The sequence below is a fragment of the Herpailurus yagouaroundi genome, unplaced genomic scaffold, assembly GCF_014898765.1.
Source record: "Herpailurus yagouaroundi ecotype Mexico unplaced genomic scaffold, PumYag 141, whole genome shotgun sequence".
NCBI lineage: Eukaryota > Metazoa > Chordata > Mammalia > Carnivora > Felidae > Herpailurus > Herpailurus yagouaroundi.
The window spans coordinates 12,315,474-12,332,925 of record NW_024412396.1 but is presented as its reverse complement, the minus strand read 5'-3'; the positions used below and the strand labels follow the sequence as shown (position 1 = coordinate 12,332,925).

At 40.2% G+C, this 17,452-nt stretch overlaps 1 protein-coding gene across 6 annotated transcripts in view; it reads right to left on the bottom strand.

Annotated features, from left to right (window-relative positions):
• The window catches only part of NPAS3 (neuronal PAS domain protein 3), an 865,567-nt gene that overhangs the window by 77,247 nt on the left and 770,868 nt on the right, over positions 1-17,452 (bottom strand). The gene's annotated exons all lie outside the window — the stretch shown is intronic.

Sequence of the window (17,452 nt, the reverse complement as noted above, 5' to 3'; positions counted from 1 at the left end):
GAAACTAAGGAAGGAATTAATGGGCCGGACGGTCCGGAGAGTCGAGTGCATGCCAGATGCACCTTACTGGTATTGTCAATTCTTTGGGCATCTCTAGAGGGAGCAGCAGCTTCAGGACATAAGGGAGCCAAAGACTGAGTAAATAAATGACACTCTTGTCTTTGGTGAATTTTGGTAATGAAAATAAAGAGACCTGAGCACGTTTACTGATTGGGAAGACTGAGCTTAAAGCTGTATACATTGGAAATGCTAATTGAAGAATTAAATACCCTAAGGGACATTTAATCAGCAACTGAGAAAGATAAGTGAACCTCTGAAATGGGGAGGAAGAAAAAAAAGGAGGACACGAGAGAGGAAAGGGGGAGGAGGAGGGAGGAAGAGGAGCGTGATGGCAATGGCTAGGAACAACTTAATTTCACTAGGTGAAGTGGGAGAAGGAGAGGATTTTGGACGTGAAAGAAGCTACCTAGCAGCCCATGTGGGCCGAGCATCAAGGACCAACAGAAAATAAGTAATAAGGCTACACAGTGGCTGGCAGTTGCTTCGTTGTAAGAGGACTAATTTTCTACCAAACACTAGTGGCTTTGGGGTCTTTCCAGGCAATGCTCAGTAGAGTAAACTTTTCCCAGGGATGGGAGCTGGACAATGGGAACAAAAGAAAGTCCAAAGAGTGTGGGACTGCCAAGGGTTAAGAGACAGACAAGTGAAAGTGACCAAGTGATGAGCTAGGGAAGAGAAAAAGATAACAGGGCAGGGGGTGGTGACCCGGGGGAGGCAGCCAGTAAGTGGGGCTTTGTGCAGAAAGGATTGGTGAGTTATTTACTCACCAGTTATTTACTGCTTTTAAATAAGTTTATGTTACATTTCCTCTAAGTTCATAGGAGACTTGGAAAATCGGAAAAAGTAAATAAGAAAAAAAATGCCTATAACCTTATCATCCAGTTACAGTCACTACTAAAACTAATGTTTTGTTGCAGTCTTATTTACTACTTATTTAGATACTTATTTCAAAACTGGGAACATATCAGTTTCTCCCATATTTTTTTTTTAACGTTTATTTATTTTTGAGACAGAGAGAGAGAGACAGAGCATGAACGGGGGAGGGGCAGAGAGAGAGGGAGACACAGAATCTGGAACAGGCTCCAGGCTCTGAGCGGTCAGCACAGAGCCCGACATGGGGCTCGAACTCACGGACTGCGAGATCATGACCTGAGCCGAAGTCAGACGCTTAACCGACTAAGCCACCCAGGCGCCCCCTCCCATATTTTTTAATATTAGTCATAGCTCATGTGATGATAATAGTTGTACTTTCATTAGACACTGGGGAATAAATGGATATCGGGGCTCTTGGTTGCAAATCAGCTTTAAAAAACAAACAAATTAGAGTATCCCATATTACTAAATCACTTTCAAATATACTATTTTTTTAAAACATTTTTTAACATTTATTTATTTTTGAGAGACCGAGCATGAGCAGGGGAGGGGCAGAGAGAGAGGGAGACATAGAATCCAAAGCAGACTCCAGGCCCTGAGGTGTCAGCACAGAGCCCGACATGAGGCTTGAACTCATGAATTGTGAGATCATGACTTGAGCCGAAGTTGGATGCTTAACCAACTGAGCCACACAGGCGCTCCTCAAATATATTATTTTTACTGTCTACGTAACATTCCATTGCTTCGTGATGAATTTCTTTTAAATTAATCTTTTTTCAACCTTATTATTTCTTAGGGTGGATTTCTAGAAATAGTATTACCTGGTCAAAGAGCATGAGCTTTTTTTTTTTTTAATTAAAAAATTTTTAATGTTTATTTTTGAGAGAGGGAGAGCACATGTGAGTCGGGGAAGGGCAGAGAGAGGGAGACAGAGGATCCGAAGCAAGCTCCATGCTGACAGCAGAGAGCTCAATGTGGGGGCGTAAACTCACAAGCCATGAAATCATGACTTGCCCCGAAGTCAGAGGCTTAACTGACTGAGCCACCCAGGTGGCCATGAGCTTTGTTTGTTTGTTTGTTTGTTTGTTTAAAGCTAATGTGTACAAATTGACTTTCAGAAAAGTTATACTATATCAGTTTACATATTTATCAACGTTGATGGTGCTCAGATTGATTACCATCTTAAAAAATATCTGTTCTCACCTAATAAAAAAATATTAAGTTAGCATGAGATACAGAGAAGAGAGTCCCTCTGAAAAGCAATACGTAAAAATATCTCACATGTTTAATTTGGATTTTTATTTCTAATGAAGTTGAGGAATGTTTTAACATGTATTTATTGGCCATTTGAATCTTTTTCAATGAATCCTATATTTATATCTTCTATTCTCCACTTGAATTTTTAGTGTTTTTCTTATCAATTTGAATGAGATACTTACATTTATTAAAGATACTATTTTTGGCACCCTTCTTGTAAATATTTTCCCATTTGATTGCTGTTTCCGTTTGTGATGTTCACTAACGCATGTGTTTTTAAATTTTAAAACTTTGTGTTTTTTTTTTTTTTTTTGGGGGGGGGGAGAGAGTGTGAGCCAGGGGAGAGGGGCAGAGAGAGGGAGAGAGACAGACAGACAGAATCTTAAGCAGGCTCCATGCCCAGCACAGAGCCCAACATGGGGCTCGATCTCACAATCGTAAGATCACGACCTGAGCCGAAATCAAGAGTGGGATGCTTAACTGACTGAGCCACCCAGGCGCCCCTCATGTTGTTAAATTTTATACAGAGAAGTCTGTGTGTTTTTACCTTTGTGACTTCCTGTGTTGTACTTGTATTTTAGAAAGTTTTTCCCATTTTTCTATGCAGATATTTGGCATGTTAAAAATGAAGCATGGTTTTTTTTTTTTTTTTTCAGGTCAAGGTATGATTATGCCAATGGGTGGCTAAGGGCAAGTCAAAGAAAGAGTTTTTTGAGCACTGGCAGTCAAGAAGTGTGTGTGGAGTAGCCGTTCATCCTGGAAACTTCATTCTGGCATCTGTTGCCTCCTTGCGGAGATCGCTACACAGGAAGACTGCAAAGCACGAGCTGACACCGTTGAGGGCAGCAGGTGAGTGATGTGGGTGTTGACAGATGATGGCCCTGAGAACAGGTAAGGAGCACTTTTTTTTTTTTAAAGAGGAAATTTTTCAGCGATGATGTAGGGGGAAATGATGCAGAAACGGCACTGGAAACAAATATGATGACCACTCCTCTTTCGTGTTGAAGAGTTAGAAGCATAGGAATCGTGGCCTCTAGTAAGAGAGCGTTTCAAGAGTAGTGGCCTCCAGGAGACAAAGATTTTAGTAAGGGTGCAGGAGCAGAAGTCGGCTTGTGGAAAAGACGGTGGCTGCGGCACGGTAGGCTCCTAATTAGGATTCCCAAATAAAATACAGGAAACCTTATGTTGGAATTTCAGGTAAACAGTGACTTTTTTTTTATAGTATGACCCAAATATTTCATACAAATTTCCAAATTAACTAAGAGTCCTGTATTTTTATTAGCTGGATCTGGCCACTCTGCCCCTAGAAGAATGAGTACTCTGTGCACACAGAGGAAGGGTTTTGCATGAGAGCTGTCATGTGATTAACAGGAATGAAGAATGAAGGCGTTTAGAAGATGGGTCTGAGATACATTTGTTGGACAGAAAAAGTTCTGAATGGCTGGAAGCTTCCACTGGAGAGTGTTAGAGAACTAAGCCATAATTGAAAATTCAAGCGGATGTTGGTATAAATATGCGGCTTTTCCAAATCTGCCTTCCCAGGTCTAGCATAATGACCATTAAAAAAAAATGGAAGTACAATGGGCATACAGCATCCCATTACTTTTAGGTGTACATCATAGTGATTGACTATTTTTATACATTATGAAATGATCCCCATGATAAGTCTAGTTATTTCTGTCACCACACAAAGTTACTACAATATTACTGACTATATTCCCTATGCTGTACTTTGCATCCGCATGACTTACTTTAAAACTGGAAGACTGTACCTCTCGACCTCCTTCACTTGATGTGCCTTCCCTCCAACCCATCCCTGCTCTGGTAATCCAACAGTCTGTTTCCTGTATCTATGAGTCTGTTTCTGTTGTTGTTGTTGTTTTTTAGATTTTACGTACAAACCAAATCATATGGTAGTTGCCTTTCTCTGACTTATTTCATTTAGTAAAACCCTCTAAGGCTATTCATGTTGTTGGAAATGGCAAGATTTTATACATTTTTTACGGCTGAGTAATATTTGTGTGTGTATGACATTTTCTTTATTCATGTATTGGTGGACACTTAGGTTGCTTCCATATGTTGGCTACGCTATACAATGCTGCGATGAACACGGGGCTGCAAATATCTCTTCAAATTGGTGTTTTCATTTTCTTTAGATAAATACCCAGCTGTGGAATTGCTACATTGTATGGTGTTTCTATTTTTAATTTTTTTGAGGAACTTCCATACTGTTTTCCATAGTGGCTACACCAATTTATATTCCCACCAATGTACACAAGGGTTCTCTTTTCCCATAGCTTCACCAACACTTGTTATGTTTTACCTTTTTTATAATAGCCAATCTGACAGGTATAAGGTGATATCTCATTGTGATTTTGTTTTGCATTTCCTTGATGATGAGTGATGTTGAGCATCTTTTCATGTGCCTGTTGGCCATCTGGATGTCTTCCTTGGAAAAATGTCTATTCAAGTGTTCTGCTGATTTTTTAATTGGGTTGCTTGTTTTTATAATAAGATGGGGAAGTTATTTATATATTTTGGATATCAACCCCTTGTTGAAAGTAGCCAGTTTTAATTTACCTGTGTGTGTGTGTGTGTGTGTGTGTGTGTGTGTGTGTGTGTGTGTGTATTCTGGGGATAGAGGTGAGCCTGAGTTGGCAGGTCTCCATAGATGTCTTCTGAGTCAGTATCTTCTGCTCATTTATTATTTTTTATCAAAAAGCAGAAATATGAGCAGCTAGAATTTATTGATTTCATTATGGCTTTACTCTAAGATGTCTTTAAGTGGTTGGTTTTTAAAAAAGTTTTCAGTTAGAAGTACTGTATTGAATCCATCATCAATAAAGGATTGAGTCTTATTTATTGGAGAATATGTAAAAAATTTTTTTTACATTTATTTTATTATTGAGAGACAGAGCATGAACATGGGAGGAGCAGAGAGAGGAGGAGACACAGAATCCGAAGCAGGCTCCAGGCTCTGAGATGTCAGCACAGAGCCTGACATGGGGCTCAAACCCACCAACTATGAGATCATGAACTGAGCTGAAGTCAGACACCCAACTGACTGAGCCACCCAGGCGCCCCTATTGGAGAATATTTTAGTAACATTATTTAGAGGAGCCAGAAATGGGATTTAACCCAATAATTATCTACAGCTGTTACTTTGCTAATGAAAATCTATTTTGACATCTTATAATTAAGCAAGTGTTCCTTTTGTTTATCATTCCAATAAGTTTCAGTGACTGCTACTCCACCTTAGTACCAAAACAAAGTCTTCTCATCCTTTGGTAGAAGGAATCCTGCTTTACTGTGAGGAAGACAGGTCTTCATCATTATAATCTTGGTCAGCTAATAGGTGTGTAGGCATCATAATATGTGTGGAGGCATCATTTCCATATCTGAACTCGACGTCGGGTCATTTGTGCATTTTCTTCAAGGCTATGCATAATCTTCCCAAGTGGTGGGGATAAAAAAGCAGATATTTTTTAATGATTCAATTTACAGACTTTGCAATTATTAGACTTGCTGTAGAATTACCCTCTTTTCTTCAATTTAAAAAGATAAAAGCTGTTGCTAATGGTGATGGTGAAAATGGGGTAGAAGCCGCCTTTTCTCCAACTGGGTGCAAAGTAAATTTGTATTAATTGCTGCATTACTGCCCCTTTCCCGGCTTCACTCATAGCTCTCTAATAATGTGCTTGATATTTTGAACATTGACACTTTAGCGTTATATCAGATGGCTTTTGGGTCTAAATTGTATATTCTATAATGCCAAATAATTATTTTAAAAATTGGCACCACATATTCTTTGTTGCCTGGTAGCTGAATGCTCCCACTGCATTTGTCATAATGGTTTTGTGGTTAATCCTCTCAGCTGCAGGGATGCCGGGTATTTATGGTTGCCCTTGATCTGGGTCTTCAATTATTTGACCTTACGTGAGAATGAATCCATCTATAACAGTAGGCTGTCCTTTGCCCATTTCTCCATTTTATTATTGCATTTATTCCTAACATATTCCTTCTGCACGTCATTAGCAAAGTTCTTCGTGTTTTCCAACAGCTTGGGAAGCTGCGTCTTAGAAGTGACCCAGAAGTTCAGGTCCTATACGTGGAGAAAATGCCCCTGTTGCGATGCTTATCCTCAGGTTTTACTCAAAGCTATGGCCTGCATCTTTTAGTTTCTTCCCTAATTGTTTCAGTTACCAGCAAAACCAAATACATCAAAATAAGTTTCCCTGAAACAGGAAATTATTTACACATAAAACCCTTGAGATTGAGCACTCTTCTCCTCTGCAGAGAGACTTGAGAGTATTTTCCATTCCTGGCACAAATAATGCACAGGTATTGTAATGATTACTAATATTAATTACTGGCGTGGTAGATAGTACTGCTTTTACTTTCTTCTGATAAGTTTTGTATATTATTTTTTGGTGCCCAAATTGTGTTATAGTCTTTAAATTGTGAGCATCTAAGAGACTTGAAAAAAATTAGCTTATATCCATAGTGGAAACTAAAATATCTCAAGTCAACCTAGAAAGGTCTATTTATTCTGAAAGCTACATCTTGCCCTTCAAAGTTTTTCTGTTGACCCTAACAACCAGTATCTACAATCCTTTCTCTAAAAGTGGAATGCTTTTCTCCGACCAGGTAAAATAGCAGCGTCCATGTAAATAATTTAGGGGAAGACAAAAGTAGTCTTAAAGGGGGAAGCAAGGGCAAAGAAGAAATTATCTTTTTACCAAGAGAATTAGTTTACTTGAAAAAGAATATTCTCTCTTATACAATTTGAAGTCTAACATTTTAGTAGATGCCTGTAAGTCCAAAAACATAAAATTATCAATAAAAATCTTTGCCAGCTTGACAATGATTTTCCTTTCTCCTTTTGGCTTGTTGGGGGAAGAAAGAAAGCATTTAGATACATGCAGAACATGTAAGTAATCTCAGTAAGGTGATATTCTGGGGATTTTCCATATTTATATATTTTTTCCTACATTGTATTTTCGCTACCCAAGAGCCCTGGCTGTTATTTTTTTTTCCCGAAGTCTGAAGATCACCCCATGGATTAACAAATGATTGAGGATTCTCTCTTAAAAGACTCTTTAAAAAACTGTCAGAATCAGCCTGAGACAAAGATTTATTATGAACTATTTAAAGGGCTTAATATATGTATCCCCAATGAGCCCTTGGAGCAAACTAAAAAGGAAGAGTGGAATTCTCAAAGAATAGGAAAAATTCTCCAATGCCCCACTTTCTTCACACCATGATTACTGTTTACTCAAAGGATAAAATGCCTAACCTGTCACACAAAGTCTTCAGAAGCCACGGTCCTGCTGATGTACAGTAAAAACAAAACAATGAAGACCGACAGTAATGTGCTTGAGAAAGGCAGCCGTAATTTACTTTCTAACCTGTTCACTAACACACTAATGTGGCTACATCTTGTAGTGGGAGCTGATCTCTGACCCACGCAGCAATCAAACAACTACCCGAGTGTTGGCTGTCACAGAAGCTGGGACCATCACCTTAATTATACGTTGCTGGATAACAAACCTTCCCTTAATGAGCAACTTTTCTCCTACGCGTATTCCAGCTCACCCCTTCTGTCCTTGAAAAGGCCCACTGCAGATCGCTGCAGTTGAAATTGGCAAAGCATATTCATAAGTATTCTTCCTAACAGGTAATAAATACTACCTGAGCAGGCTGTTTGCTTTATGAGAATGCCAAGATATAATTAAAATTATAGGCTTGCGCTCCTGGGAGGCTCTAGAGAAGAATCATTCAAGACTGAAGGCAAACTTTTCAGTGAACTTAGAACCAAGCTTTTCTCTTTTCATATTAGTAATAATAGTAATTATTATTATTGTAATGACTGTCTTCTTTTCTTTGGGATTTATGTTTGGCAAGGAGATTTTTTTTTCCTGCTTAATTGATACGATGTCTGCACTAGCATTTCATCTTCCTAGACGCAGGATTTCTTTATTTTCCTCTCATCATAGCATCCTCAATTCTGCTATGATCAGCTGATCATGCCCCAACAATTAACACAGATAAATAGGAGGGCCTTACAGGGAGGGTTTACAGATAACCTTGAGGAGAAATTGAGCCTCTCTATGGAAAGAAGACCGTTTGCGTTTAGGACAAACAGTGACACCATCTTAAATATAAAGATGTACTTCCATCATGCCCTGGCTTGATGCTGGTTTGGGACTAGTCCATCAGCAAGGTGAATGGTATCGATTGGTGACTTACTGCAGAGAAGGGAAGGACTTAGAGACCAGATTTGTGGGTTCCACTTTGATTTTATTTTAATCTTCTAAAGACTTTGCTTTTTCTTTTCATACGGGCAGATACATTTTCTCTGCAAAACAGCTCTGGTGATGTTTGATGAGACATAGAGTTTATATATATATATTGGGAACTCTATTGTATTTACTTTAAGTTACCGTGTACAGTGGCATGCATGAACTAATCCAAGAAAATCACAGAAGTTGGCACACGATGGGCACTCAGTTAATGGCAGCTTTTGTGATTGCAATTGGTGTTCCTAGTATCTTTGCAGGTTGGTTCCTAACATCTTTTTTTAGGATTACTGGGTGGATCAAGGGTATAAGGGATGGTAATACTCAGTTGTTCCCTAGGTCCCAGAGCAGAAGATTCTAACCTGGAATCACAACAGTGGGACCACTGGGCAAGATGATTGCCACAAACACAGAGGGCAGCAGCATGGCAGGGCGGCGGGTGGGGGGCTGGCATATGCTTTGGAATTAGGAAGCCTGAGTTCTAGGTTTGGCTGAGCAACCAGACAGTTCTACAGTCTTAAGTCAATTATGTACCTTTCCACCATCCATTCCCTTATCCTTATAAAGCACATGATGTTACATGTCTTACCGAATATAAGGAGGTTGTTGGGAAAATCAAATAAATCCACATGAAGGAAAGGTTTGATTAATGTAAGTCAAATGTGAGCAGTAAACATTTGTTGAGCAGTTAGGAGGTACCTGGTACTGAAATACCATATCAAATGTGAATCTGATTAATAGTAGAAAAAAACAAATAACCTATAAGAAATATTACTGTCTTGTTCTCAAAATTCATACATTCACTAACATTTCTGGTTGTGTTACTATCATCAACATCACTTTGGGAAGAGATTTCTAGGCTGATAAATTTCAGAAATGGGCAGTTATCATGAACCTGACTATAAGATGGTCAGAAAATTTTACAGTCACTGGTTTTACTAGAAAGTGCTACAGACTAAATGTGAACATGAGAAAATGCAAATGCAAAACAGAAGAGAAGAAGATTAAACGGAATAAAAATGAGGAAGAAAGATGTTGGGTAGTAAGAAAGGAACGAGAGAGAAGATTTAAAAGATACGTACAAAGGACTAAGAGGTATAAGAAAAACACAACAAAGGATACAGATGAAGCAACAATACAATTACAGAATGGGAGCCTGGGAACATTAAGAAAATAAGAGGAGAAAAGAAGGATGGAAAGAATAGGAATGCTTTTCTTACAACCACATCATAGGTTGCCGTCTGCAAACTAGCTGCTGGTTCTGGGTTGCATGTGCTAATGACCCATGCTTTCTCCAGACCTAAAATGCTAGACAAGCATGAATCCAAATATTTGGATGGACATATATATATTTATTTATTTTTAATGTTTATTTATTTTTGAGAGAGAGAGACAGAGCATGAGCAGGGGAGGGGCAGAAAGAGAAGGAGACGCAGATCTGAAGCAAGCTGCAGGCTCTGAGCTGTCAGCACAGAGCCTGATTGGGGGCTCAAACTCACATGAGCTGTGAGATCATGAACCTAAGCTGAAGTCAGACGCAAACTGACTGAGCTACCCAGGGGCCCCTGGATATTTATTTTTTAATAAATATAACCTTTGCAAAAGGGTATCCCCTTTGCAATTTGGGTATCCCCAAATTTGCAACGTGAGAATCTTCAATCCATATACTGGGTGATAGGCTAGGTTTCCTTAGTAGCCACTTTCTTTTGTGCACACCAGGTTTGAGATACAGGGAATTAGGATTTAATGCCAGGTGATTTACATACACATTTAATTTAGTTGTCACAACACTCTTTGAGAGAAGCACTTTTATTTTTCCCATTTTAAGGAGGATCCATTGTCTATGACCACGTACCCTAAAACACCCACTGTTGCCTCTACATCATGGCTTAAACTACATCTAGATTTATTCATTGTAATTTATTTAGAAATCTTTAACTTTCTTTCATCTCTGCTGCAATATATTTCAAAGAATCCTGGTGCATGGAAAGATACCTAAGAAATCTTGGAAAAGGATAGTAGGAACTTAGAGTGATTTTTATTTTCTACTTTATTTTCCAGATATTATGAGATTATATCTTTTCTACAAGAATATCTATCTTTATGTACTTAGGCTTGTGTGTTGAAAGGGTTGGTGCTTGTCCCGCTCACAAGTGCCCTGAAATACTCTGTTTCAGCCTGCCGTGAACAGCTGGTATGGAACATCAATAACGAGGGGGTCTCCCTTGCACTTTATGTGAGAGGAGGAGGAATCACTGTGCCTTTGGAACTGAACTCTTGGACTCTTCTTTATCTTTGGCACTGAGGAAACTGGCTTTTCTGTCCTTGTTAGATACGTGACTGTATATCTATATCTGTATCTACCTATGTCTGTCTATCTGCTATGTCTCTAAGTTTACATAAATCCTACTGTGGTTTTCAAACAGAAACAATGGTTTCCCTGGCAAATCCCTCCTAACGACATCGACTCCCCTCTCCTGTCTGTTCTGTGCCACATCGTGCTGTCATTTTATGAGCAAGCCCTTTCTAAAACCTCCTTTCAAAATGTTTAAAGAGTCCTACTTCTGCCCTTAAATGTTTTGTGACACATTTAAATGGAACACAGCTTTGTAAAAGAATGAATTAAAATATACAAATTATGTGTGGATATAAGACATAAGAAAATATAAAGCAAGTGCTGTGTGGTGGATGGCAACTATAAGGAGCCATAGAAGGTTGGAGAAAATGAGGACATGTACGGAGAGGGTAGCTCTAGGTGGAGCAATGGAAAGGGAAAGCAGAGATAGAAGAAAAGAATGGTAAGAAGGAGCAAGGGGAACACTCCAAAATATAAAAGAAAGTAGAATTCCATTTATATGAAGCACTTAGACTAGGCAAATACTTAGAGACAGAAAGTACAATAGTGGTTACCAGTGGATCAGGGGAAGGGCAAATGGGGGAGCTATTGTTTAATGGGTACAGATTTTCGGTGTTGGATGATGAAAAGGTTCTTGAGATGGATAATGGTGTTGGTTGCACAATGCGAATGTATTTAGAGCTCTTGAGCTACACCCTTAAAAATGGTCAAAATGGTAACTTTCATGTCATGTATATTTTACGACAAGAAAGAGACGAGGACTTCCACTAATGAAAAGTTATATAATACCAATGGGAGGGGGGAGGAAAGAAATGCAAAAGTAAAGGAAAAAAAGAAAAACACTACGGGGAAGAATAGAGAACGAATGGACGGCATGAAAAGCTATTGTTTCTATCAAGGCTAAGAGGAAATAATAGCTGAAGCACTGCATTTCAGTTATTTACTTGTTCATTCAACAAATATGTATGAGGCACTTACATACTGTGAAGCACTGGGGATACAGAAATGAATTATATAGCTACTGTCCCTCTTTTCAAGGAGTGTCTGTCTAGTGGTAGGTTACAAAGGTCAATGAGACATTGTCTTGCCTTTAGGGAATTCATGGTCAGGGCTTATCTACCTTTATTTCATAAATAAGTTAGTACATTTAATGAGGTCCAGCCCTCCTCCAATGCAGCCTTGGGATGGAGGCTTGGATTGTAGCCCAATTTAAATGTACATTGGGCCTGGCACCACAAACTTATTCTGGCACAGATGTAAAGAACTAGATGATCTAGAATGATATCCCCATGGGTAGCAAGAAAAATGAGAGCAGAGGAAGGTTAAGTGATTTGTCCTGGTTTACCCAGTTCTTCAGGAACAGAGTTGGGAGCATAACCCATCTCCTGCCTTCCAGTCCAACCTTCATTTGGTTAATATAGATGAAAAAGATTGAAAAAAAACCCCCAAAACAAACACCTGATTAGTAATCAGAACCATAAAGGTGATTCGCACTGTTCCATCAAGTGCCAAGGACTTACTGAAATAAAGAAAATCAGAGAGGGTTTAATTTCAAGGACTCAAAGGTCACTATTTTATAGGACAGCAACCAATCATATAAATACCGAGATGAAGGCACAATCAGAGCCAGATTACAAACACAAGGCAGAAACTGTTCCAGGGTGACTAATGCAATAATATTGAGGAATGTCACAGGTCCCTATTATAGTCAAAGTCACTTTAACTAATTGGCTCAGGCTATAAAAACATACAATCTGGGTCAAATGACACTGCTGAACGAAGCTTCTCTGCTCAGACATTATCCTAAATCAAAGCTTCCCAATAGGAAGGCAAGAGGAAAAGACAATGTCCAGTTTTTCTGGAGATCATGAGAGATTTCAAAACTGGTTTATTTAATAGCAACCAGCTATGTGTCAATGGACAATGACAATAATACTCTTTCTTCTTTAGTATTGCTGCATACTTCAGGATACCGTGTTTCCAAGGGATACTATGGGGATTTCATGGACTCTAAGACATCATCTGTTTTAAGATGGTGCATCTTTTTATGAAGCTCTAAGAAAAAAAAAATACTGCCAGTTATAGGATCATAAGATAACATTGTGAGATGCACACCATTGACAGAATCAATGAAATAAGGCATTTTTCTTGACTCAGAATAAGCGATAATTACCTCTCTTGGTCTTAAAAAGGGAAATAAATCAAGGAATGTATTGTTGGAATTGTTGAATACTTAACCAAAACTTTTCCACTCTATTGTTTTCCTTAAAAGTACCCCAAGTACCTGTCTCCCTCTGCCTACTGCATTCTTCCCGGGAAGCAAGCTCCAGGCATGAATCATGATTTGGTAAAGCCATTGTGGGTCTAATTACCCACAATTGATTTCAGAAGTTATTCATTCAACAAGTAGTTCATGAGTTTCTGCTAGTGCCTGTCCAAGTTCTAGGTTCTGAAGTTACCAAAGTGGGAAAAAGAAAACCCTCCCCAACAGAGCTTCCAGTAGGAAAATAAGTGAACTATATAGTATGCTAGATGGTAGGAAAGGTTATGGAAAAAAATAAGACAGGGGATGAACACAGGGAATGTAGGGGGAGGGAACTGCTATATTAAATAGAATGGCCAGGAAAAATCTCACTGAGAAGGAGGCATCTGATTGGAGACTTGAAGGAAGTAAGGCAGTGACCATTTGGATATCTGGTGGAAGAGTATTCCAGGAAGAAGTAGTAGCCTGTGCAAAGGTCTGGAGATGGGGATGTGTACTGTGTATTTAAGGAATAGCAGAGGCCAGCGTGGCCAGAGCAGAGTATGGGAAGGAGAGCAGTGGGGATGAAGGCAGAGAGCTGATGAAACAGTGGTGTGGCCTAGCAAAGATACATCTTCAAGGAACTTTGGAATCGACTCTGAATATGATGACAAAGCCACAAAGCCACACAGGAGTGTGAGTGGAGATTATGAAGAAAGGACAAGGGTGCTTCCAAGAGCACCTGCCTCTGCAAGGATGCAGTTCAACCCTGAGAAGTTAGGAGGGTCTGATGGATTCGGCTTTTGGGAGAAGTTCTGTGCCACCTTCAAAAGAGATCAACAAAACGAAACAAAATAAAACACCCAAAGACTGCTCCGCATCAGGACAATGCTGTGAGGATGTGGCTATTGCCAAGTGAGAAGTAAGGCTGAGGAGACAAAGGCAGAAAGAAGGAAAGAACCTGGTTTTTGATGACCTCGTTGGGCCACTGAATTCACCCATTTTCGTGTTGTCCTTCCTTTGGACTTGTTATTACGTGGGATTACAGCTTCCTTTTAAGTCCATTGAGTTGCTTCTGGATTGAAAAAAATCCTCCATGGAGGATGGATGATGAATCCAGCAACAGAATTCAGAGCTTTGGGTCTGTGGCTTGATTTTCTTGACAAAGAATGTCTCCGGCAAGGGAGAGAGAGGGGTGATAATTTTCAGGAAGGGTTGGCTCTGGCAAGGTTGGGAGGGGTAGAAGGCAGTGATGGTAGCTGACCTTGCGTGACATAGATAATCTGCCTCCTGTTGTCGAGGTGAGTGAGACACACAGTATACAAAGAAGTAGGCTTTTTATTTTGTTTTAATGTTAGAATGAATCTACTCATTCTCAAATAAAGAGCTCAGTGTTCAGAGCCGTCACTTGGTTCCCCTCACCTCCAACCTTTGTGCCTCCTTTCACGTGTGGCCTGCGCTCTCCACAGTTTTGGATAGTTGGACCAGTTTTGGACCAGTTTATGGACCAGTTTATGGACCAGTTTTCTCAGGGTCTGGTGTTTATTGTAAATTCCGCCAAAGGGACGTTCCACAGCCCGGTGCAGGCCATTCACCTGTCAGCAGCCCCACTTCCATAGGTAATCTTTGACTTCACTTAGCACTGTATGTGCTACGTCCTGGGAACTGCTGGTAGGAGCCTGACATCTAGGTGATCAGAGGCAGTGGTGATTTAAAAAGCAGCGACTAAGTGATTAAGGCAGGGATTTTGTCTTAGGATCCTTGTCTAGAACTGGAATGTCTTTACGCAGGAAGTTGTGCATCTGCTCAGTGCAGGGGCTGGCTTTGTGGAAAACGGTTGCCGGTGTCCTATGTGAAACATTGGCTTCTCTCGTGAACCCAGGTTATGAAAACTGCTTGTGTCTTAGGGCTTTTGTGGGCAGCTAGGATCGTTCCTAGAAGATGCCACTGGAATGCATGTGTGCTATTACATAATACGTATCTGTCACATCTGAAGCTGTTGTCTTCTCGGTCATTTGCTGGGTGTGTGTTCAGTTTTACCTGTGCCAGCTCACACTGGGACATGAAATAGAAACAGTCCCTTAAAGGGAGAGACTGGCTGCGAAACCACCAGCCCCTTCCCATCACTGCCTGTCTTCTGATTGGTGTTTTTACAGGTCCCAGCGATGGGAATTTTCTGAACAAAGTGAAGTACTTGGAGTGCTTATTTGCATGTCAATTTCCAGAATGCTTCTCCAACTTTTCACCATGCCATAGTGATGCTTTTGTATCTCTTTTGCCTGGGAACAAATGGAGAGGAAGGGCCCGAAGTGGGTCAGCACAGTGTCCTGGCACTTCCTCTGGCTGAGTCTTTGCCCAGCAGGGTACAAGCCAGGCTGTTACTTATCCCTGGCTCCTCAGATCCCCTCAGTAGCTGTGCAGAGCTGGGAGGTCTGCTCTCTTTATTGGGGTTTGAAGTGAGCAGGCACCTGACCATGGGAACGTTCCCGCCCTAGGTCACAGGCGCCCTAGTGCAAGTGACACCGGTGGCAGTCTGATGATCTCTATTTGCTGCGTTCCAACCATCTTTCCCTTTAACCCCTCGCTTGCCTGTCCACACCTCTAGCTGGGAATAATAAATATGGCAGGTAGGTGGCAGGGGAAAAGGAGAATTTCTTTTCCTTTGGGACAGTAGCCGGGTCCTGTCATTATAGTAAATCATCAACTGTAAGTATCCTGCAGCACTATCATAAAACGGGCGAATGAAAACATTTTTTTTTTCTCCATCAAAAGACTCTTTGAAGTTATTTTCTCTGGCTGAATCTCACAGAAGAGAGTACAGGAAACAGCGTTCCTTATTACGTCGATTTGGCCCAGTCCCCCTGTCATGCAGGGATGTTTTCCTACATTACAGTCTCAAAAGCATTGTCCAGTCACGTTGTAAAAGGTCCCAACTTGTGCTATTTCCCCCGGGATGCACGTCTCAGAAATTTTAACAGACACCATTCACCTTCCAGTTCAGCTGTTGCTACCAGGGCACTGCAAAAGAGGCACATTACACGCTGAATCCCAAACAGCTTTTTCTGCTGTCACCTGACATTCTGTATATTAAAACAATATTATTAAAATCACATTAATTTTATCTTAGTAAATTTTTAATGCGCAGTTATAAGGTAATCAGGGAAGTTTTATTATCCAGTACATGCACGTATGTATTATAGCAATAAATCCTTGCTTGGTGAAGGAAAAATAATAATAATAGAGAGGGGTTTCAGTCATGAGAGTGGGTGAGTCTGAAATAGACCCTGAAAAGTTTGCTTCCAGCAGAACTTTTAAGCAGATAGTTCAAAAGTTCTATGGGACAAGGTCGGGTTATGACCTGAGACCCTTGGCACTTCGAATACATTTCTAGATGTTGGAGTATCTGGCCCCCCGGTGATCTAAATTACACCTTTATGATTATGTATAGAAAAGGAGATTTTGTTCAGAAAACATGTTCAACTTTTTCCAGCTTATTACCAGGACTCTAGAGCATTTCCAATTGTCTTCCATCACTTGTATTATGGAAGCCTAGAATAAATAAGAATTAGTAGTAGAGGGAGCCCCTCAGAATTTTCTGGAGACACCATCCTAAAGCCAGAATGTTCAGGTGCACCATCCTGAAGCCATTCCCCGCGCTTGGGGATTCTTTTTTCTTTCTCTGGGGGTTCCTTGTTTGAACGTTTTTCCCATCACTGGTACTTACAACAGAGTGGTTAGGAGCAAGGTGCCCCGGGTGAGGCTAAGCCATGTACTTTCCATTTGTCCAGCACAGGAGCGAAGGGCTTATTGGAGAAGAATGCTATCTTAGGCTTGATAAATGAAATTCGATAATTATTTTGGTGATTTCCCGAGGCTCTAGTAAGCCTAGTGGATAAGAAGCTATGTAATTGACAAATTATACACTATCAATGCAAAGTGACAACAGTAAGATCTCAAGTCCCACAGTGGTTCCTCAAGCTGTCTCTCTCCATTCGCAAACTTCTTGCGTCCAAAACTTCCTACCCTCCACCTTGGCTCTACCTGAGATCTGAAATGTGGGAATTTCTGATGTCCCTGTATCCGGATTTATTTTTTAATTACAGATTGGAATTGGTGTTCTGCTAGGGAATCTGGCTTTTGCCACCAAAGCCTGCAAGTTGTTAAATCAACTCTCATTGTGTTAGTAACTTCCTATCACATTAGCAGAGATTAAATTTGCTAATGTAATATGAAAATCACTAACATAAGATGAGTGCAAATAGAAATTCAAGTCTCCACAGACCTCCTAAAGGTAATGTTGAATGTGTAAACACATCTCTCCAGTGGTTTGCTCTTGCTAACAAGTGGGAGTGTCAGACTTGCCAC